The 24,146-nt window shown below is 37.9% G+C and overlaps 1 protein-coding gene across 2 annotated transcripts in view; it reads left to right on the top strand.

Moving 5' to 3' along the window:
* The window catches only part of LOC124554678, a 234,004-nt gene that overhangs the window by 154,287 nt on the left and 55,571 nt on the right, over window positions 1-24,146 (top strand). The window lies entirely within an intron of this gene.

The raw sequence follows: 24,146 nt of genomic DNA, 5'->3' as shown, positions 1-24,146 counted from the left end.
CTGCCATTGTGGTCACTGACAGACTGAATAGATGATTTTGATCCTCTTACTAATTTCAGATTAAAGAGAAGCCCTGTTACATTATCAAAGTGCTGTATTTGCAACATCATATGCTGCTGTGGCTAAAATGTTAGCAAATGCACTAAAATCATTAATGAAGATAAAACAAACACCTACACATTCAGGTTTATCTCATATCATCCTGTAAACACCAACTTACAAGTAATTAGTGCACATGCTGAATAAAGCGACTATACATAGCCTTTACCTGCACGCGCAAGCACTTATGTGTGCATGTGTGCTCCTCCCCCCCCCCCCCCCCCCCCCCCCCACACACACACACAACCTAAGAAAAAAGAAATAGGAGGCTCTGCAAAACCTTATCGCTTAACTCTCGCATCCATTCCTTTTCGAAGGGATTTTAAACACACATCATGTGCTATGTGTCTGCACTAACACCTGCATACAAGATTGAGCTGTTGGGAACTGCTGCTTGTTAGAATCATTATGCACTCTACACATGGGGCAGAGCATGCATTCCAACACTCCTGCTAGGTCTTTCTCCAACATTCATCTATCCTTATGTTCTCTAGCCTTTAGAGACGCTGTTCAATAGGAAGTACTCAATAATATGCACTCTGGTGACCACTTCCCGATCTGGATACATCTACCATACGAACAAGGCAAACTGGACACTACACAATCAGCTTGTTGTACATGAACGCCGAAACAGCATCAAAAAATAAGCTGATCATTTCACCAGCAAGATCTATCATGCCCCTGAGTCACTCATGCCAAAGTCTTCAGGACTACTTTAAAAACTCCCTCTTCCTTGATGGAATAATAAGTGCTCTTTTGGTAACCAGGGACACACGTAAAGCTCTTCATAGGTTAAGGTGTAGGCCATCTGGTGAGACAGTACCAGTGGTTGGTCAAGGAAGTGAACATGACCAATCTATAAGAGCAAAAAGAAAAAAGAAAAGAAAAAAAAGAAACCATGGTTTCTATAGAACTCCATACTTCAATCGATTATTATGCTATAAATGCCCACTCTCTCTCTAGTGAGAGCTGCATAACACTAGTTCACAACAAAATCCATTGCAGCATGTTTTCATCTCTCTTTGGAAATGCTAAGAAAATTGTTCTTGATCTTTTAACTTAATGTAGTAAATAAGACAACTTTGTGACTCATGTGAGCTAGCTACTTTAATTCTCCCCCATAGACATGGAGAGCACTGGACATACCCAAATTCTATCATAGTGTGTCCCTTACCAGCTGAGTGGGAAAGACCTTTGAGTGGATACGTAGCCACTGCTTTGTCAGGATCTAAGACTTCAGGCAGCTCCTTAATTGCTTTCAATGTAGGTTGTAGCGATGTATTAACTTAACCTTCTGAAATCGACTAGACAACATGCCTTCCTACACAAGCAGCATCTAATAGTTATTTTGTTATTATTATTTAGAATATTTACAATACTACTGTGAGACATAATATTCTTGGACAGCTCCACTTATGAGGCTGTTTTCTTATGGCCCTTCCTCCTCCTCCTCCTCCTCCTCCCCCCCCCCCCCTCCCCCCCTCACCAAAATGTGTAAATAAAACCAAGTCGATAGATACAAGAGAATGGTCTCTCATGCTAGTGTTTAAGTGTACCCTTTTTCTAATAACCAGATGTAGTATTACATCCACATAAAAAGTCCCAGTTCAGTGTTTTTTATTGGTGGATGACTTTCTCCTTTATAGCTCGTCTTGCAGTAATAACATGCCAGCTACAGATGACTGTTAGGAAGCTAGATGAATGATCACTAATAACTAGTTTGTAACAATATCATGAAAAGGATAGTTGCTTCACATTTTTGACAGAATTGTTTTTAACCATTCCCATTGAGCTTTAAATCTTCTCGAACTCAGATTAAAGGACATAATTATAAAAAGATGATGAGGTTTCTCATATATGTCAGAAACTTACATTGTTGCTACATCTAAATGACATCAGAAATCAACCAAAAAATGTGTTTAATATTTAAAAGTTTATTGCTCATAGGGATATATCAAGCCTGCCTGCTCCAGTATTGTAGAGGCTTTGTTTGGGTCTCACTTGATTATAGATCCATGGTGTACAAATGTCCCATGCCATTATATCTGAACATGCTGGGTACAGTCCAGCATAAGGGAATTATTTCACACACAGTAGCATTTAGAACGAGAGAGATTCTCAATCACTGTGTTGAAGCTGGCGAGCTGCCAATTCACACAGATGGCAATCATGATGCATTAAGCAAACAGCCTTAGGTGCCTGAATACTACACTGTTACTTGCTCTCCAGTGGAGTGAGGTGAATATTACACCAAGGTTGGAGTAAATCATTGCTGTGCGTTCTTAAGAAGCCCATAAATGTTTAAAATTTGACCAATTTTAGAAAAGAACGCCCTGAAAATGCTATCTTTAGATATTTGTTTTGTAATGTTTTAAATGAGCAAAAAAATTTTAACATTGTATATATAGATTGAGCAAAACAAAGGGAATAGTTTTCCCTACTCATATCTTCAGGATCTGCCAAATACATTCACAGTGTATCATGCTCGGTTATATGTGGCTCGGGAACAGATGGGAAAAGCCAAGGGAATAAGTTTCTCATATGCTCTTATTCCCTGGTATTTTTCCAGAATATACAGGACACTTCTTCTACTGCTACAACAGGAGGTGGTTATGTTCTGCTGGAGTACTCCAGTACATGGGACTAAGGGGAACTGATCAAGCTGATACAGCAGCCAAGGAAAATAACATCTTGTTGAATAGTGTGCCATATGCCTCAAGGGTGGTGTAATCTCACTGTTGAACCAGATTATCATGCTTTAATGGGATGAGGTGTGGCTATGAGTGAGGGACATATTGCCGACAATAAATTCACCTATCAAAATGTTGTGATATTCTCAATACAGGGGGGGGGGGGGGGGGGGGGGTAAAGGCTCATCACTTGCGTTTATGTAGCACATTGCTCATTTACAAGAGCTTTTTCCTTCAGCTTGAGGTTCCACCTGTTTGTTGTGCCTATAAAGTACAAATTTCAGTATACTACATTTTAGTAAAATGCATCATATTCTGATAAAAGGGAGGAAGTAATTTTATCTGGGGATCTAATCTCAGTTTTAAGTAGCAGTGAGGTGAGTGTGAAAGATGGTTTCTAATTTTATTTTTTGTCTGGGCCCCAGCCTACACTTTTACATTGGAGATATTAATGTGTTGCAGCAGAGTGACTGGCTTTTACATTGGAGATATTGGTGTGTTGCAGCAGAGTGACTGGCTTACATATTTTCCAATTAATGATCAAGCAGCCAAATTCTGACTGAAAGATTTTTAACATACCTGTATTGAGCATTTTAATAAATAAATAAAACATGAGACAGTACACTGTAGCACCATTATAAGTGTATGTATATATGAGTATGATCATGTATGTGTTTCATGATCTGCAGTGAAAATTTTAATTTTTTATCTCATTTAATCGCACTCACCTCAATGTATTTTGGTAACGCTGCTAAATATCTAGGTGTTGAGTGTCAGAAATCCAGTCTACCGAAGAACATCAGGTTTGAAAGCTTCATCAGGTGTGTGACACGTGAACATGTCATAGGAATGTAAACCAAGAAGTGGGGATGGGATTCACAAGTGAGTGAGATGTAAATGCAGAAGTAAAAGAACCATTAAGAAAGTTTTGAGACACATTATTCTGTGTGAATTGAGAAAAAATCAGTAACTATGTTGGAATAGCGATATACTGAAGAGTTATGAAAAGAAATAAGACATTAGTTAAATGACTCTACCACTGCAAACAGATTTATAAACCGAAAACATACACCACCAAGTGGAATACTAGTAAAAATATAAGGCTTTTGTGTGTGTGTGTGTGTGTGTGTGTGTGTGTGTGTGTGTGTGTGTGTGTGTGGTGTTACTAAAGTGCAGAAAACAGTGTAAATTGTTGACGGAAAATAAGCCTCTGTATGTCTACAAAAAACATCATTGTATAAAAGCAAATTTATATGATGTTATTGAACACACACATCAGGAAACATGATAACATAACAGAAATCAGCATTACACTAGTTAATCATATTTTGATGCAAATGATTTACAGCATATTGAAAATTTACGTTCAGAATAACCTTAGAAAAAACACTGCTTTTCATGTATTTTCATAGAAATGTTAATTTACAGGAAAAAGTAATATAACAAAGACTTAGACTTTTACTAAAGACATAAAGTAGATATCGTCATTGTCAAAATAGTCTGTAGATTGGCTAAATGGAAGTACAGTTCTTATCCAAACAATATACATTATTGTGAATTACAGCCCTAATTTCACATTTAATAAATAAAACATTAAAAAAGTGAAATAAAATGAGCTGGCTCTAAAAAGTATAATTTGCCCTGATTTTTCTTCTTCTTCTTCCTCCTCCTCTCCTCTTCTCTCTCTCTCTCTCTTTTTTTTTTAAGTGAAGAAATATACTATCTAACTACCTAATAAACAGTATGATCATTTAAATTTTGCATTGGCTTAGCTTGAATAAGATACTCAATGGGTGGCAGTTGTCACTGGATGGATGTGATCTTTCTAGCTAGTAATCATCATGCCACCTTCACATACACTGCCTTGCTTGGATAAGCTCTTCATGTACCTACAAAATAAATGATATGGTGGACAAGGTGGGCAGCAATCTGTGGTTGTTTGCTGATGATGCTGTGGTGTATGGTAAGGTGTCAGAGTTGAGTGACTTTAGGAAGATATAAGACAACTTGGACAAAATTTCTAGTTGGTGTGATTTATGGCAGCTAGCCCTAAATGTAGAAAAATATAAGTTAATACAGATAGGTAGGAAGAACAAACCTGTAATGTTTGGATACAGTATTACTAGTGCCGTTCTCGACAGTATCAAGTCATTTAAATATCTGGGCGTAACGATGCAAAGCGATATGAGGTGGAATGAGCATGTGAGAACTGTGGTGGGAAAGGCGAATGGCTGACTTCAGTTTATTGGGAGAATTTTACGAAAGAGTGAATCGCTTGTACAGGAGACCACATATAGGATGCTGGTGTGGCCTATTCTTGAGTACAGCTCAAGTATTTGGAATCCGTACCAGGTCAGATTGAAGGAAGACGTCAAAGCAATTCAGAGGAGGGCTGCTAGATCTGTTAGTGGTAGGTTTGAGCAACACGTAAGTGTTCCAGAGGTGCTTTGGGAACTTGAATGGGAATCCGTGGAGGAAGGTGACATTCTTTTGAAGAAACACTGTTGAGAAAATTTAGAGGACCTGCATTTGAAGCTGATTGCTGAACGTTTCTACTGTCACTAATATGAATTGTGGGTAAGGACCGCAAAGATAAGATACAAGAAATTAGACCTCATACATAGGCAAAGAGGCAGTCATTTTTCCCTCGCTCTATTTGCGAGTGGAACAGGAAAGGAAATGATAAGTAGTGGTACAGGGTACCCTACATCACGAACCGTATGGTGTTCTGTGAAGTGTCCGTGTTGATGTACAAAACACGTAACTCAGTAGGCACTTTTAAAAAGTGAGTGTTATACACCACTGAAAATGTGTCTTTGGTTTCATCCATTGTGTTTTTAATTGTTTAATTAACAGTTCACTGTCATTTTCTGTTGGAGACGGAACTGATTGCTTCCTAAGATTGTAGAGTTATGACTGTAGGGCTTCATGGCATGTTTAGTCCTACCACAAACAAGAACTCGTTTTTTTACTATCTTCAGATCCAGTGTAGTGCATGCCCCTTCATTGCATGTTGTCTGCAAACTCCCTATGACACAGTATGGATCTTAAGGAATGTGAGCACAATTCAGTCACAAAATAAATAATTTAACTATGTGAAATGTTGTACACATGGTGGTAGAATTAAATATTAAAATGTAGGGACAGAATCTCTCGGTTAATTAATCATAACTGTGGAGGTCACTAGCTGTCCATTGTCCTTTGCGCAGAACTTGGTAAGCCAAGAACTACAGTAATATATTACTAGCCATTCATAAATTTTAAAAACTTTGAATGGCCATTCTTGTGGAGAAGTAGGGTAATATTTTTTAACCCAGAAAAACTGACATGCAGTCAGCTTAATGATATATTGTGTATGTGATGGAACCTGTCAAACTGACTGCCCACTATCTCAAGCAAGATTTTGCAAATGTTCTTAAGGAAGTAATACAGCCTGGTTCATGAGGTAACATTAGGACTGAGGCAGGAAATAACTTGTGTAATGACTTAATCAAGATGTTTTTTACTCATCTGATACAGTGTGTAATATGTCTCATTATAATTTGAACAATTGCAGCTGCTACCTCAAATCCTATGAAAGTCCTTCGGCTAGATTTTCAACTAAAATAAATAATGGGGTTTACAGCATTGACAAATTCAGAAGTATTAGTTGTGGCTCTTGAGACATAGTTATGTGACTGAACGAGTGAGACACATTCTTCAGGGAAGTGAAAATTTGATTTTTCAACTCCTTCATTTCCTGCTAAATATTTTCAGTTATTTTACACTTTGTGAATAAACAAGTAGACCTGAGAGCATCAGACACGATAAGACACTCTGAGGTTATCTTGGGCCGTAATTCTGCTTTATGGGTACTTCAAATGTTCGCCAGAACCTATGGTGGGAAAGAAAGATATATTTAGAACTAGAATGAGATTTTCACTCTGCAGCGGAGTGTGCGCTGATATGAAACTTCCTGGCAGATTAAAACTGTGTGCCCGACCGAGAAGGTAGGAGACGAGGTATTGGCAGAAGTAAAGCTGTGAGTACCGGGCGTGAGTCGTGCTTCGGTAGCTCAGTTGGTAGAGCACTTGCCCGCGAAAGGCAAAGGTCCCGAGTTCGAGTCTCGGTCGGGCACACAGTTTTAATCTGCCAGGAAGTTTCATATTTAGAACTTTTTAAACAGCAACCATATTTATGTTAATTTCTGTTTATTGCAAATCTTCTTTACCTGAATTAGTGTTCCTAACAAGTGGCTGCCCGGCAGTGGACAGTTCCTGCTGACATGCAGTGGTTGAAGCTATTGCACTGACTGACCTGACCACATATTGTGTATTACCAAACACAATAATTTCATATACCTGAAGATGGGTAAAATCCCAAAATGGGCCATCGTTTGATAAATATTTCTATAGCTGAAGCAGATCTCTCTAAATTAATAAACAAATTTACCTTCAGGCATAAAAATATTATTTGTTCACATATGAGTCCATAAACCTGTAAGAACTCAAAGATCGGTTTCGGCATTCAAAGGCCATCTTCAGATGTTATGGACAACATTTGGTGAACAAATGTTAACGCATTGACAATACATGAACACTTGGTCATCTAATGCCGCCAACAGCGGCATACTTTGCCTACTTTCATTCCATAATGTCATATGGTATAATATTTTGGGGTAACTCTTCAAGTCAAACAAAAGTTTTCAGAGTCCAAAAGCGTGTAATACATATTATTTGTGGAGTAAATTCATGGACGTCCTGTAGAAACCTCTTCAAAGAACTGGGTATACTAACTACTGCCTCTCAGTATATTTACTCCTTAATGAAATTTGTCCTAAATAATGTATCTCTTTCTTCCAACAAACAGCTCAGTTCATACATACAATACCAGGAACAAAAATGATCTGCACAAGGACATAAAAGCACTTACTTTAGTTCAAAAAGGGGTCCACTACTCAGGAACACTCATCTTCAATAATTTGCCAGCAAACAAAAAAAAATTTAGTTGCAAATAAAGCTCAGTTTAAAAGGAACGTGAAAGACTTACTAGTGGCCAACTACTCCTACTCCATTGATGAATTTTTTAATAGAAACAAATGATGTATATATTCATACTATTAGTATTGTTAGCTTATATACAGGGTTATTACAAATGATTGAAGCGATTTCACAGCTCTACAATAACTTTATTATTTGAGATATTTTCACAATGCTTTGCACACACATACAAAAACTCAAAAAGTTTTTTTAGGCATTCACGAATGTTCGATATGTGCTCCTTTAGTGATTCGGCAGACATCAAGCCGATAATCAAGTTCCTCCCACACTCGGCACAGCGTGTCCCCATCAATGAGTTCGAAAGCATCGTTGATGCGAGCTCGCAGTTCTGGCACGTTTCTTGGTAGAGGAGGTTTAAACACTGAATCTTTCACATAACCCCACAGAAAGAAATCATATGGGGCTAAGTCGGGAGAGCGTGGAGGCCATGACATGAATTGCTGATCATGATCTCCACCACGACCGATCCATTGGTTTTCCAATCTCCTGTTTAAGAAATGCCGAACATCATGATGGAAGTGCGGTGGAGCACCATCCTGTTGAAAGATGAAGTCAGCGCTGTCGGTCTCCAGTTGTGGCATGAGCCAATTTTCCAGCATGTCCAGATACACGTGTCCTGTTAACGTTTTTTTCGCAGAAGAAAAAGGGGCCGTAAACTTTAAACCATTAACTTTTGGTGAATTGCAAATTTGCTGCACGAATGCGTGAGGATTCTCTACCGCCCAGATTCGCGCATTGTGTCTGTTCACTTCACCATTAAGAAAAAATGTTGCTTCATCACTGAAAACAAGTTTCGCACTGAACGCATCCTCTTCCATGAGCGTTTGACTTCGTTATCGGGTGTCAGGGCTTGTAGCAGCTGTAAACGGTAAGGCTTCTGCTTTAGCCTTTTCCGTAAGATTTTCCAAACCGTCGGCTGTGGTACGTTTAGCTCCCTGCTTGCTTTATTCGTCGACTTCCGCAGGCTACGCGTGAAACTTGCCCGCACGCGTTCAACCGTTTCTTCGCTCACTGCAAGCCGACCCGTTGATTTCCCCTTACAGAGGCATCCAGAAGCTTTAAACTACGCATACCATCGCCGAATGGAGTTAGCAGTTGGTGGATCTTTGTTGAACTTCGTCCTGAAGTGTCGTTGCACTGTTATGACTGACTGATGTGAGTGCATTTCAAGCACGACATACACTTTCTCGGCTCCTGTCGCCATTTTGTCTCACTGCGCTCTCAAGCGCTCTGGCGGCAGAAACCTGAAGTGCGGCTTCAGCTGAACAAAACTTTCAGTTTTTCTACGTATCTGTAGTGTGTCGTGACCATATGTCAATGAATGGAGCTACAGTGAATTTATGAAATCGCTTCAATTATTTGTAATAGCCCTGTATATATCCACGAGGATCTCATCAGCACAGATTATCATAAGAAAGTGATTGGATCAGAAACATACCACTCAATAACTCATCTCTGCAAACTGAATGTCATTTTTTCCCAACATCTTCACGATATCAGTGAATTTTGTTGATCTTACAGCTCCCTATGATACAATATGTAAACATGGACTCCTCTACAAACTTGCAAGTGTTATACACTGCCAAACCATAATTAGGATCATGAGAATCTGAGAGAGACTTCCAAGTTGTCCTCGGCAATCAATTAAGCAGACAGAAGAAACCTAATAATGGTCTTCCCTAGGAAATTAAAAACACACACGCGCGCACACACACACATTCTCTCTCTCTCTCTCTCTCTCTCTCTCTCTCTCTCTCTCTCTCTCTTTCTGAGGAACTTCATTTGTGTGGACGATCTGGGAAACCAAAGTTAGCTGCTTTAACCTTTACAATATAAAGGCCAATACAAAGTTAAATGGCACCTTTCATGGTAAAGTCCTCTGCCACTAAGACTTCCCAAAGTATTTAAGAATAACTCTTGTTACAACCTTGTCTTGAAAGGAAGACATAGAAAACACCACAGTATAGCAGAGATTGTACAGCAACATCATACGGAATCTGAGTGGTGAATGCCCTTCTGAAAGAATATGAAAAATTAATTAAAGTTCCCCAGCTTTCTACACACTGTGATGTGCCTGCTGTACTGAGCAAATGAAGATGCAGGCAGTTACATATATTGGCAGAATCACTGCAAGCAGTGGATTGCAACATGAGAAGGAAATGGTGAGAAACGTGGAATAATGTTGCCCATGAGGAATATAAGACCCGGTTCATGAACAGCCAGCATGGAGTTACCATGCTGTGCTTGGAAGACAATTAACAAGATTTTTAGAGGCTATGGCATCTGTTTAGAAAGCCTACACTGATGGGGAAAGGTTTCTTATTCTTAGTGTGACTGTGGCAGTAAACATCAGGCCTTCAGATAGATTGTAACAAGTTGTATCAGGCGAGCTTACCATGGAAATCTAGAAGATTTCTTCAAAGTGAAAGAGGCAGCCCTTGGATGAATGAAAAACATAGATAATAATTTGTAGATTTAATGTTTTAATTCTATTTATTTTATAAAATTATAAAATTCGTGTACGTTAGTTGCACTTAAGTTTATATGCTGTATTCTAAATAAATAAATTCACAGTAATAATAAAAATTATAATAATGACCAGTACAAACAGAACTTTTTTTTCTTCTTCCCAAGTCCTTTTTAAATGTACACTCAACATCACCAATTGGCTGCCACGTTATTTAGGTCCCATTGTTTCCTCTTGTGAAAGTAACTTTTTGTTTCAATATGATCAGTATTCATCAAGATGACTTGTCCATCTTATAGTTTAGTAGACTTGATTGTAGGTGCAAAAGATACATGCATCATCATCATTATTTTGGTTGACCAGATAATGTATGTTCTTTTTACAGGGTTTAAATTCAGTCATGTTAATTTGTTTGTCATTTATCAGTCATTACCAGCACATTTTCCCTATATGTTTTCTTAGTAACTGCTTTTAAATTCTTATGCTTCATCACTTTCCATGTGAGAACAAAAATGTTTCGACGTCTAGAGATACGGTGTTGTTCCAAATTATTTGCTTAATGTGAATTTCATTATGTCGGCTGCAATGAGCATAGATGTATTTCTTAATTGTGACATATGAACATTTGAGCTTTACCAGGACTCAAACCCTGATTTCCCACCTGTTGCGAGCAATCGCATTAACCCTTTAGGCTCTCCATGTGTGCTCCCCGGCCTAATCCAAACCACCATATCTTATTGTCCACTTTCTTATATCATAGTCTTATGTACATCTTCCTTTAAGCTCTTTACATTAATTGATTCCTGCTCAGAGAGAATGACACTATCATCAGGAATCAAGACCATTTTTATTGTTCTATGCATCATCTCAGCTTATAATTACTTGTAGTAGTGTCATTCTCCCTGAATGGGAATGAATTAATGTTGCAAGCTTAAAGGAAGACAAACATAAGACCACAATATATAAAGAAGAGGACAATGACATGGAGGTTTGGATTGGGTCAGAAACCATGCACGGATAGTCAAAATGGTTCAGCTGACTGTTCAAGAAAAACGGGAAATCTCGGTTTGAGTCCTAGTCCAACTCGGATTTTCATACAACACAGCTGGGTAGTACATCTATACCCATTGCAGCTGATGACATGAAATTCGCATTCAGTGAATGATTTGGAATTATATTTCATACAGCTGCTGATTGACAAATCATATGTAAGATGTGTTGTTGTTCAGACTGCCATTAAATTTGCAATTTATCTTTTTTATTCTATTTTATTGATTGGTCTTTGAATCATAAATTATCATGGAGAAAAGCACATTGTGTCATGGGACAAATCAGAAAAGACAATGTGTTGATAAATAATGATAAAATGTTGTGATGGGGCTACGTACCATTCAACATACTAAAAATTTGCCTAAGGAGAAAAGAAATTATTTAGAAATTTGAGTACAACCTTGCAAGGTTGTTAACAAAGGCCTCCCCACTATTATTCCAATGTCTTTCATCACTTGTAAGTATTTCGTTACATGTAGTGACAGGAGTAAAGGTAACCCCTCACAGTATAGTTGAGGCATTGAGTGTTCAATAGGCACTTAAACAACAAGAGTGAAAACATCACTAAACGCTTGGGCAGTGTCCTTCCCTTGGAGCTAAATAATACAAAACACACACACACACACACACACACACACACACACACACACACACACACACAAAGAAAAAAAAAAAACCTACATTGTCCTGATGCTGCAGCCCAAGCGTATTTTCTCTCTCTCTCTCTCTCTCTCTCTCTCTCTCTCTCTCTCTCTCTCTCTCTGTGTGTGTGTGTGTGTGTGTGTGTGTGTGTGTGTGTGTGTGTGTACCATTATATTAATGTACATTTAAACTGCCACAGATTAAGTATTATTACATTTATTTGAGCACGTTTCCTCACCAGATGCTTGTATGACCTAAGTAGGTCATTGTTTGAAAGATCAGAAAAATTTTCAATCCTGTTGATGTGCCTTTTGACTGGTCGACACCTAAACTATATGATGAGTGGTTACTTTTACTTGTTCCATTATGAGAGTATTATGATAAGTCTGGTGAGAAGAAAAAGAAAGAAAGAAAGAAACAATGTTTGTTTTGTAAACAACTCACCTTACTTCTTGACATAGTCTCGTTTGAGGGAAGTACACTCATCCAGTGATCCTCCAGCTTTTTCATCCCTTCGGAAATCTAGGTTGTGTTAAACTCTGCAAAATACTTTTGCCAGCAACTCTCACTTCCGCCTTTGTTTCCAACAAGCCAAAGTTTCAAGTTAGGAAACAAGAAGCCATTGAGGCTAGGCCTCGTGAATAGGATGGATGAAGAACCAATTCAAAGCCTAATTCATTCATGCACTTTCGCCATTGTTATCACTGATGTGTGAGACGGTGCATTATCCTGGTGAAAGAGCACTTTTTTTCATGCCAACCTTGGACTTTTTTTGAGCCAGCACAAGTTTGTAACAATTCTACAGTGAAGCATAATAGAACACGGTTATGCCTGTTTCCAAGTAATGCCTGTTTCGAAGTATTATGTGAGGATTAGTCCTTAAGAATTAAAAAAATGGTCATCACCTTACCAGCTTCTTCAGTGCATTTTCACCAGCCTTTATCCATTATCTTGACTGCTATTTTGACTGTTGTGTAATGATGAATCCAGGTTTCCTCAACAGTCACAAATTGTTGCAAAAAGTCTTGCAGATTGTGATTAAACATCGCCAGACATTGTGTTAAAAGGTTGTGCCTGATTCGCTTTTGGTCAACTGTGAGCAATTGCAGCACCCATCTCGCACACAGCTTCTTCATAGTCTATTCTCCGTGCAGAATATTATGCTCTCATTCAACTGAGATGTATACAGTCGCGGCAATCTCGTGAATTTTTATTTGACGGTCTTGCCTTACCATGTCATGGATTTTGTCTGATTTCCTTTGTTTTGACCTCAAGCAGCAGCATGCTATATCTTCGGTGCTTGTCCGACTGTGTTAAAAGTTCACCAGTCCAAAAAGTAACTGGTCTTCAATGACAGTGCAGAGTCTGCTTGAACTTCAACCAGTACAGTTTTGATTTGTGCGGCAGGCCAACCCTTCAAATGATAATGTTCAGTAACAGCACAAACCTCAGTTTCCTCCATTTTCTGTCGCAGTCAACACGCTGACCAATTCAGAGGGCTGTCAACAATGAACTGTACACTGTACATATGGTCCTTGGACTCCTAAAGCTTGCCAAACATGAAGATGTACAAAAATGTTCCATTCTTTCATGGAAATTTATCAGACTTGTCAAATCACCCTCGTATATGTATTTCATCTAGGATTTTCCAGTACCATATTCATAAAGTTCATTATTATGAGATGGGTACTTCAGTTACCTTCTGATTCTGTGGTTTAGATTCTTTCTATGCTTGTGTAATTACGATTCTTTGTTAACATTAATATAAACAATACTGTAATACTATTTCCCTAGGAGCAATAAATACTCATTGTACTTCAATGTACCTTTCATGTCAAAATTTTGAATAAAAAATAGTGGATAAATTGCTGTGACAATTCACAGGGGGGTAGTATCGGTGGACTCTGTCCAGTGGTCATAATGCAGAAAATAGCTGTGTAACAGCATTTGAGTGGTCATTCAGTTGTTTTACATTCTTGCAGACTGTTTTTTTCAGCTAATTTATGAGAGTAATACCAACTAAAGTAAGTAGCATAACGGGTTTCAAAAGGAAACGTGTCTCGACTGCTTAAGCTATATTCAGCTTATCTATCAGTTCGACTAGAACTGCCTTTGTTTATAAAACTGTCATGCTTTGATGTTCCATCATTAAAGTGTTAATTCTCAATGTTCAGATAACCGACTGTATGTTTATTTGACTAGTTTTGCACATCAGATGAAGATGCAAGCATCTGGTGAGGAAACATGCTCAAATAAATCTGATAATACTTAACCTGTGGCAGTTTAAATGTACATTAAATGTAATGGTTACTGTGTCCACTGCAGGCATGCATGTGTTAGCTACGCTGTGTTTTTTATTTCCTTAAGTTGTATAGCTTATCACTACTTGAGTTTGACTGAGCCGAGACATTTCATTATTTTGTCACACACATTCCCAGAGCCCTAGAATGCCTTGTTAGGATTTTGTTGTGAGTTTTATATTATGCCATACTAACATTATATGATGTCCCATGTGCTTAAGATATAATAATAGTTTCGTAGTGCATTGATATTGTTTGTATCTGATAAACATTTTATTTGCTTCTAACACACAGGAGGGCTCTCATTTCCCATCTGTACAGTCTTGTGTACACCCCTTATGTGACATTTGTGTTTTACTGGTGGGATGGATGTCACCTAACACTCATTGTGCGTCATTTGTATTTTACAGATGGGACTGATGTTATCTAATGTGTTACCCAAATGACAGAATTTCTTAAAATCATTAGGTGCCTACTTAGTTTAATAGTATGATAAACAGTGCACTTATGTTCCAGATAGCTAGGTACACCTGAAGTGGACTGCACTTTACCATTGAATTAACAACAGATTTCTATTATTATATCCAACATGTGCTAATGTTTGGGTCTACACAGTTTGCGTGTAAAACATTGAGGCATATGCAATAACATTAACCAGTTAACAGATAGTCAAATACATGATACCTCCTCTGTAGAGACTGTTGGGATGTAATAATTAAAACTTGTAAGGCAAAGAAATGTGCCTCATTTTTATGCTCAGCTGGTAAATTGAACTGATTTAATTCCATAATTATGTTTACCGATTTAGAGCTGAGTTTATTCAGACTCAGAACAATCATGTTCTCCCAGATGCTACATGTACACAAATTGACATAATTATATACTGTTTATTTCATATAATCTTTCGGTTAACTGCTGACAACAGAGCCCCCGCCCCTTCCCTCTACCTTTCTGTTCTGGGTGTGTCATGTGGCCGGCCGTTGTGGCCGAGCGGTTCTAGGCGCTTCAGTCTGGAACTGCGCGACTGCTGCGGTCGCAGGTTCGAATCCTGCCTCGAGCATGGATGTGTGTGATGTCCTTAGGGTTTAAGTAGTTCTAAGTTCTAGGGGACTGGTGACCTCAGATGTTAAGTCCCATAGTGCTCAGAGCCTTTTTTTTTTCATGTGGTTGAGGACTATCAGCATAGTATTCTCATTATTTTTGGAAAGTGAACACTTCTTTGCTTGAAACTGACATGATTTCTGCAAGCTTTGATTGTTCCAAACTCACATTGTCATGTTCATTAATAGGCTTCAGAAAATTCGGGATAGTGACACTCATTTGATGCAGTACGTAATGATTTCTATTAATACACTTAACCGGTTTCACATTGTCATTTAGTAAACAAAATCATGTTCTTATGAAATATGCAACCAGATGCGTAACTCGATAAAGGATTTCCCAACTGATAGAATCCAATGTGTTGTTTTCATTGGAAAGATGTATATAGAAACAAAAGAAGCAGCACACATGCATGCCCTGAGCAGTTGTGGCGGGAACTTCGTTGTTCACAACATAGATACACTGAGGTGACAAAAGTCATGGGATGCCTCCTAATATCTTGTTGGCCCTTATTTTTTTGGTGTGCTGCAGCAACTCTACATGTTATGGACTCAACGAGCTGTTGGAAGTCCCCTGTAGGAATATTGAGCTATGCTGCCCCTATAGCCATCCATAATTACGAAAATTTAGAAGGGGCAGGATTTTGTGCGTGAACTGACTTCTCGATTATGTCCCACAAATGTTTGATGGGATTCGTGTCGGGCAATCTGAGTGACCAATTCATTCGCTCACATTGTCCAGAACGTTCTGCAAAACGATCGCGAACAATTCTGACATGATGCATTGTTGTCCGTAAAAATTCCTTCATAATTTGGGAACATGAATTCCATGAATGGCTGCAAATGGTGTCCAAGAAGTCGATCATAACAATTTCTAGTCAATTATCTGTTCAGTGCACAGTGCACAGTGCCTTGTTGACAACTTGGGTTCATGGTTTTGTGTTGCCTGTGCCACACGCAGACCCTACCATCAGCTCTTACCAACTGAAATTGGGACTTACCTGACCAGGCTGCAGTTTTCCAGTGGTCTAGGGTCCAACCAATATGGTCACAAACCATTAAGAGGCACTGCAGGCAATGATGTGCTGTTAATAAAGGAATTCACTTGGTAATCTGCTGCCCTAGCCCATTAATGCCAAATTTTTTTCATTGCCCTAATGGACACATTTTTCATATGTCCCACTTTGATTACTATGGTTATTTCATGCAGTGTTGCTTGTCTGTTGGCACTGACAACTCTACATAAACACTGCTGCTTCAGTCGTTAAGTGGAGGCTGTTGACTACTGTGTTCTGTGGTGAGAGTTAATGCCTGTGACAGTGCGGATCTCGGAATATTGAATTCCCTAACGATTTCCAAAATGGAATGTCCCGTGTGTCTAGCTCCAACTACCATTCCGCATTCAGAGTCTGTTAATTCTCCTTATGCAGCCGTATTTTGTCACCACAATGTATAATAGTTCAAATGGCTCTAAGCACTATGGGACTTAACATTGGTGGTCATCAGTTCCCCCACAATGTATAGTGATATGGAAACGTATACAGGAACTTCCCAGTGAAACATATGGTCTATTTGCAAACAATAATTCCTCTGTTGCTTAGGTCATGGTTTAGTGAATAATTCTTGCTGCCAAAATATTTTCTTTATAAGAATGAATTGCAAAAATAGTCTGTGGTTTAAACAGACCATAACAAATGGTTGTTAACCCTGTGAGTCCCAACGATGTAGAAAAATATATAATTTTGAAATATTTCACAAAATTAAACTTTATTATCATGGTACAAAATGGATACAAAAAGAAACTTGCAACCAATGAACAGTCAGTTGGTTTAAGGAGGTGATTTCACTTCTGAACCACAAGAACATGCTGTTTTCAGCTAGCCATTATTTCATGTGGTATATTTGAAAGGCAAATTCACATTTTTCCTAGATAAAATATCACATCAATTCATAACACCTAAAACAAATTATAGTCATAAACATCAAGCAGAAATGGGCCTAAAATTTAATAAATTTTATATTGAAACTATGTACTGCCCCAGTGATTTCATTTCAAAACCATTCATAAAAGCAGTAGTTCAAACACACATGTATGTTACAGTGACTTTAGATATACTTACTTTCACTGTCAAGACTCTCCTCAATATGGCCACTATATAAAAACAAAAGAAAAAGAAAAGAAAACAGCATGTCACACTCTCCTACAGTCATGTAGCACAATCTCCGTGCTGACTTGCTTTGAACGCAATAAGTAACTGCTGCAAAGCACTGCATTCGTAGAAGTACTTCATTGCACCATTAGATGTCTCTGTCTTGCAACAGTATCTGTGGTTTCATGCTGAAAGCACTGGTATTTAAAAAAAATTAATAAAATGGTGGTTTCAAGCAGAAACCACTAGTACACGAAGAATTAATCTTCTTGGTTTCTGTTGGTGATATACAGCAGTTGATATGATATTCGGAGAGGGTATAAAATGTAGCATTATGCACTCAGATGTTAATTGCAGTTTAGCACCTTTGGGGGAAAGTTAAAAGGTGGAAAGACAGATACTGCTGTCTAATGTAACGAACAGTGCCATTTTGTATGCCTTAATTTAACAACCTTTACATGTACTGCAGCTTGAGCCCATTGTGTTTTCTATGTGAAATATAATTGCCATTTCATTCAGCTAGAACCAGAATTATATAGATATCAAATTGATACTCTCACAGAAAAAGAAACCTTTTGTAAGAAATATTTGCTGCCAGCCAGAAGAGTGGTCTCCATTTGTCTCATGAAGGAAGATAAAATATGATGATGTCACCATGGAAGATGATATCAATCAAAGAATGATTTCAGTTGACAATGATCATGTTCAGATCTCTGTATTCTAATATGCTCACATAAAGACATGGCAAAGAATTCTACTGAAATTTCGGTGTCAATCAGCACTACACTTTAATGACAATTAGTGTAGTATAGAAGATGTCTTGAAGGTAAATATAAGAATGTCACAGTATACTAGTACTTGTCCTGCAGAACAACTGACATACCTACTACAGTGGCATTACTGTTTAGGCATAACTTTTTAAAGAGCTTTCGTGTGAGCACATTTGAGTGCAGAGGTGTGAATAAGATCATTAATGACTGAAACCATTTACAGTTACTGTAATTTGAAATCAAACACTAGAATGAAGAACCTTTTCACCAGGAAAAAAGTATTACACTTGTGTGATCATCTACATATGTTTCAATATTTGTGGTATAGTTAGTGTATGATTCACTGCATTTCAGTGAATCTTGCTGTTACTATCTTGGCCGGCCGGTGTGGCCGTGCGGTTCTAAGCGCGTCAGTTTGGAACCACGTGACCGCTACGGTCGCAGGTTCGAATCCTGCCTCGGGCATGGATGTGTGTGATGTCCTTAGGGTAGTTAGGTTTAAGTAGTTCTAAGTTCTAGGGGACTGATGACCTCAGTAGTTAAGTCCCATAGTGCTCAGAGCCATTTTGTTACTATCTTGTACACCACACTTTTCAAGTGGTACCATTGAAAGTAATCCACTTGGTTAAGCTCTGGTATCTCGGAGGCTACAAGCCACCTGCCGTTTTGCAAAAATCATGTATTAATGATTGTAATCAAGTGTATGTGTCTTCCAATAATTGTGATAACTTCTACTGTAAGAGCATTAGGCATTGTCACGTGTGAGCCAAGGTCATAGGACATGAGTAACAATTAATTTGTTACCAATAATATAGCACCACATATTTACAGAAAATTGTGCTACGTTATTCAGTTGTAGAAGGTTTTCTTTTAATCAAGCACAACTGTTGTGTATTCTCGTCTGCAGGCAATGAAAAACTATAGTAAGTGAGGTCTGGTAAGCTGCCATTAACTCGACACCACAAACAGCTGTGCTTGGAGTTGTGCCATCATTGTGAAGCAACGACTGCTTGGTCGCATTGTGTTCGTTGATGAATGGCGGTGCTGCACTACCCCAGATGACCATCATCAGAAATTTTCTGTTTCAGGCACACCAGAAACTTGATGTTGAAGACTCTATTTAGGTTATCAAGTACTGTAGACTATATATACTGTTCTGTTTATTTCTTTTCCTGTTCAGTCAGTTGTTGTTTTCACCTGCCCTAAATACAGAAATTTATCAACTGAATTGTTAATTGGTATAATTAATGATTTTCAGGTCAACTTTCAAACTTGCTGTGTTATATTCTTCCATTTTCTGTTGTAGTGTAGCTACACTAGATACAAACAATAAAATGCTATCAGTAAAACAAAGGTGGTTCAGATATGATTATTGACAGATATTTCTGCTTCATTTAGGGATCTGAATATTTCTTCTAGAGCTGCTGACAATAGTTTTAGTGATATAGAATCTCTCTGCCCAATTCCACTGGGCTGCTTTGGGGTCTAGTCATGGGAGCTGTAGTATTGACACATACCAGGTGATTTTCTTAAGAGTTGTCAGGTGCATTTTCTCTAGCGTTGCCAGAGATTTACAGTTTCATTTTTTCATTGCGTAGTTGGAGTCAGCCCTGACAAATACTACTTTCAGGCAACACCCAGTGTCAGTGGAAAGTGCAGGTTTGTTTCCTGTTACAAACAAAAAAAATTTTGGAGCAGAATTTTATGTGCCTATTCAATTTTCTGTCCCAAATTGGTCTAGTGCGGTATTAGTTTTATTGATTTGTACAAACAGGGACAATGAAGCACTAAGAATAACCATTACTCCAGCAGCGACTCGTGTGCTGCTCTCCCCTGCGCTGTCCACTTCTGCCACAGAGCAGCACTACTCAGTCGCTGCTGGAGTACTTGCTATTCTTCCTGTTTTACTGTATATGTCAATACATATTGATAAAAACAAATATTGCACTGGACTGATGCTCTATTGAATAGCCACTCGAAACTGCGCTTTAAAAATCAGTTTGCTTGTAACAGAAAACTTACTGATGCTTTCCGTTGGCACAGAATGATGAACAGTATTCATGTAAACTGACTCCATCTACTCAATGAAAAAAATAAATTGCCAATATATGCTGAAACACCCGAGAAAATGCACCTGATAACTCTTAGGAGAGAGCCAGTTGCTGTATTCTTTACATTACTAACATAGGTTGAATTAATACCTTGTTTCTCAAGACTGTCAGTACCAGATTGTGTAGAAACTGAATAAAAATCTTGTTCAAAATCTATTAATCCCAAGTAAAGTGATACTGTACATTCTCATTGCTCCATTCCATAATTTCACCTGAGACTTGCAAATTACCATTTGTGCTGTACTCACTTCATATTCTTGCTGTTTACTATTATTTCTTTTGCCAAATTTTCATTTTATTCTCTGACATCCTTTCAATGATATTTCAGAATATTTTTAATTTTGAATATTGTCATATTCCGATTAACATTTACTTGAAACTCGTACCTTTTCTTTTAGCTCCATCCTTGCATTTGAGACTGTCTTTTCTTATGCATTCTTCATAACAGTTACACCTGTATGCTGTTTTCATAAGTACCTTTGTTAAATAGTTGACCATTTTGTCTGTCTGAGTAATCTACATTGTCTGAGATGCTGAACTTCTTCCATTTGATCGCTATACCTCCATATTCTGATTTCGGTCTGATGAATTTCGTTGGTGGCTAAGTGGATAACTATCAGGCTAAAAATTCAAATTTTTGGAGTTCAATCATCAGTTGGTCGAATAATTTTTTCTGTCACATATCATTTCTTTCATTGCTCATAAAGATTTACATTTATGGGAAGTGACAAGTTGGATCATTGTTGAGTCCACAAATTGTGAGTTCAACTATAACTGGCTTATCTAGCTAGTTCAGAGGTCCGAGGAAGGTGAGAGCATACCACCTCTAACAGGATTATGCCTCATAAAACACTGGCATTCAGACCTGCATTTGAATAAAGGACTAGTCTGTGATTGCTTGAAATTTTAGAGTGGCTTAAAATCATTAAATTCTGAACAATTTTTTTTCTCTGGTAAAATATAGTTTCATTTCAGTTCCATTTAGTCTCTCTCTCTCTCTCTCTCTCTCTCTCTCTCTCTCTCTCTCTCTCTCTCTCTCACACACACACACACACATACTTCTGGAACAATATGTATGACAAACTTTTTGTACTTGACAAATTCTCTTCATGTATAGCTTTTGTAATCTCTGATTACATGCACAAATTTTCCAAATCAAGAATCGTTCTTTAGTTTTTACCCTACATTTGTATTAAAGTCTACGATCATTATGTGGTAGTGGGTAGGTTGTCATTTTTAAGCTTCTATGACTATTGATAGAAGTCTCCTGCCTTGTCATTAGAACACAAGAATGTTGCTATCTAGGTTTGTATGATTTCCATGAAATATTTTTAACATTGATCGTACTCTTCCTTCAGTCTCTCTAATACTATTTTTTTTTATCTTCTAGTTTACAGTTAAGGCAACACCTCAATTTCCTCCTTGCTGTATATTCGGATTTTAATTCCATTTAGTCTTTGTTAATTTTGCTTTGTTTCTGATCACATTACTGTGTCCTGAATGATGTTGTTTAATTTATGTTGTTCCTAAATAATAAGTGGTAGAAAGAGTGTGTTGTCTATGTTCATATCCTTGTCTGTTTAAGCACTCTTTGCATATTATGGTGCAGGTACGTAAATATCAGTCAGTCCAGTGCTCCCAATGTACTACTCCCAACTTTCTTTCACTCAGTCCAGAAGACCAGTATCACAGGAACTCCATGTGGTAATACAGCCTCTAAAAACCATAGCCATAGAACACTAGCATGCTAGGACCCAGAGACTTTGACCAGACGAGTGAACAGTGCTAAATCCCAATGGATCTATAGTCACAGCAGTTACAACTCATGTGTAATGGCTTCTGAGTCATAGAGTATGGTGTCAACACATACCAGGAGTCTGTAGTCAGTACTGCAAATTTATTATTGTTACGGATATAGGTTCTTATTTTTAATACCTTTCCTTTTCAAAAAGATTGTGAATCCTTATTAGTTCCCGTGTTTATTTTTAGTTGTTGTCGTCAGATATTTCACTAGCTGACTGAGGTTGGACTCTAGAATTGATTGATGTGTTAGAAGTTGTTAACAAGTTTAACTGTATTGTTGCATAATTCATATCAGTACTGGCTTTTCAGACAGATTACTCCCCCCCCCCCTCCCCCCCCCCCCCCCTCCCTTTTGTTTCTTTGTTCCACGGAGGAAAGTTTAGTGTTCCTTATTTAAAATGAAACTCGGAAGCATATTTTCATAATTTAGTTTTGTGTCATTGTGTTTGAAATGTACTGTAAAAACAAAACAACATTACCTGCCTGTTAAACCTTCTTCATTATGTGAAAATAAAACTGCCCGAATCTTAATAATTTTAGCAACAGTAACATGGCGTACCAACGGGGCAGTACTTTATGTCTGCCATTAAAAAATAAATAAAAAACACAAATTTCATTAATTGTTGTTGACTTTTACCTGCAACATACTTTTTAAAGAGAGATTGATGAGTAAATTAGGTCCTGAACCCAAAAATATTGCATAAAACACCTACTGTTAAAACTTAAATTTTGGGTTAAGTTAAACTAACAACTTAAATTATTTATGGAATCTGATGGAATAATTCATTAAAACAACAATAAACACATACTTCAAAATTTTAAAATATGAAATATCTGACTAGATTACAATATTTTCAAAAGATGAAAAGGCGGACATAAAGTACCCCCCTCCCTTTGGTATTGCAAGGGGTAATGATGTTACATTGACACCAAATTTCATCACAATTCTGCCCAATACCCTTTGTGGACGTGTCACATGAGGAGGAAATCATCACACTCCCACTTACCCCTTCTTTTGACACCTCTGCAATGGAGGGTCAGAACCGTGACATCCAACATTGAAATCACATATCAGTACTGGCTTTTCAGACAGATGTACCCCCCCCCCCCCCCCCCCCTCTTTGTTTCTTTGTTCCACGGAGGGAAGTTTAGAGTTCCTTATTTAAAATTAATCTCGGAAGCCTATTTTCATAATTTAGTTTTGTGTCATTGTGTTTGAAACGTACTGTAATAGCAAAACAACATTACCTGCCTGTTAAACCTTCTTCATTATGTGAAAATAAAACTGCCCGAATCTTAATCTTTATTAGCAACAGAAAAAAATGAAATCAAATGCAAACCTCAGTGGCATTTGCAACAACACTACTGAATACTGGGTAGTGTTATTTGGTGTGTGGTTGAAATGCTGAAATATAATTTTTTGTTATCAGTTGATGCCATACAGTCACCTACAATTTTTACTTACTGAGAACTAGAAATTTATTGCATATGGATGCTTCTCATCCACTGCTGGTGTTATATTAGGTACCTATTGATTTAATTCGGATTGGAAATGTGCAGGTATTGCCACTATTTCTGTAACCAGTTGACTTATTATTGCTGCCACTAAAGTTCTGGGCACGTTAACACAGCAAAGTGATGTAGTGATTAAGATACTAGAACACTACTTGGGAGTCATGGAGTTCAAATCCTTGACTGACTGTCTTGAGTGTGCCGTAGTTTGCCTAACTCACAACATTTGAGCTGAGGGGTGGTTCTTCAAACAGATCCTGGGTGTTTCTTCTCATCATCCTTGTTCAACTGAGGTAGTGTTCCATGTATAATAAGGTTTAAATGTACTATATGAAGGCCTTACTTTTGATTGCTGACCACACTCTTGTACAACCCAAACCCATGACCATATTGTCCTTCATTTTTCTGTCTTT

Source organism: Schistocerca americana, chromosome X (genome assembly GCF_021461395.2).
Source record: "Schistocerca americana isolate TAMUIC-IGC-003095 chromosome X, iqSchAmer2.1, whole genome shotgun sequence".
Lineage (NCBI taxonomy): Eukaryota > Metazoa > Arthropoda > Insecta > Orthoptera > Acrididae > Schistocerca > Schistocerca americana.
The sequence above is the reverse complement of the archived record's forward strand: the minus strand, read 5'-3'. Positions and strand labels throughout refer to the sequence as shown.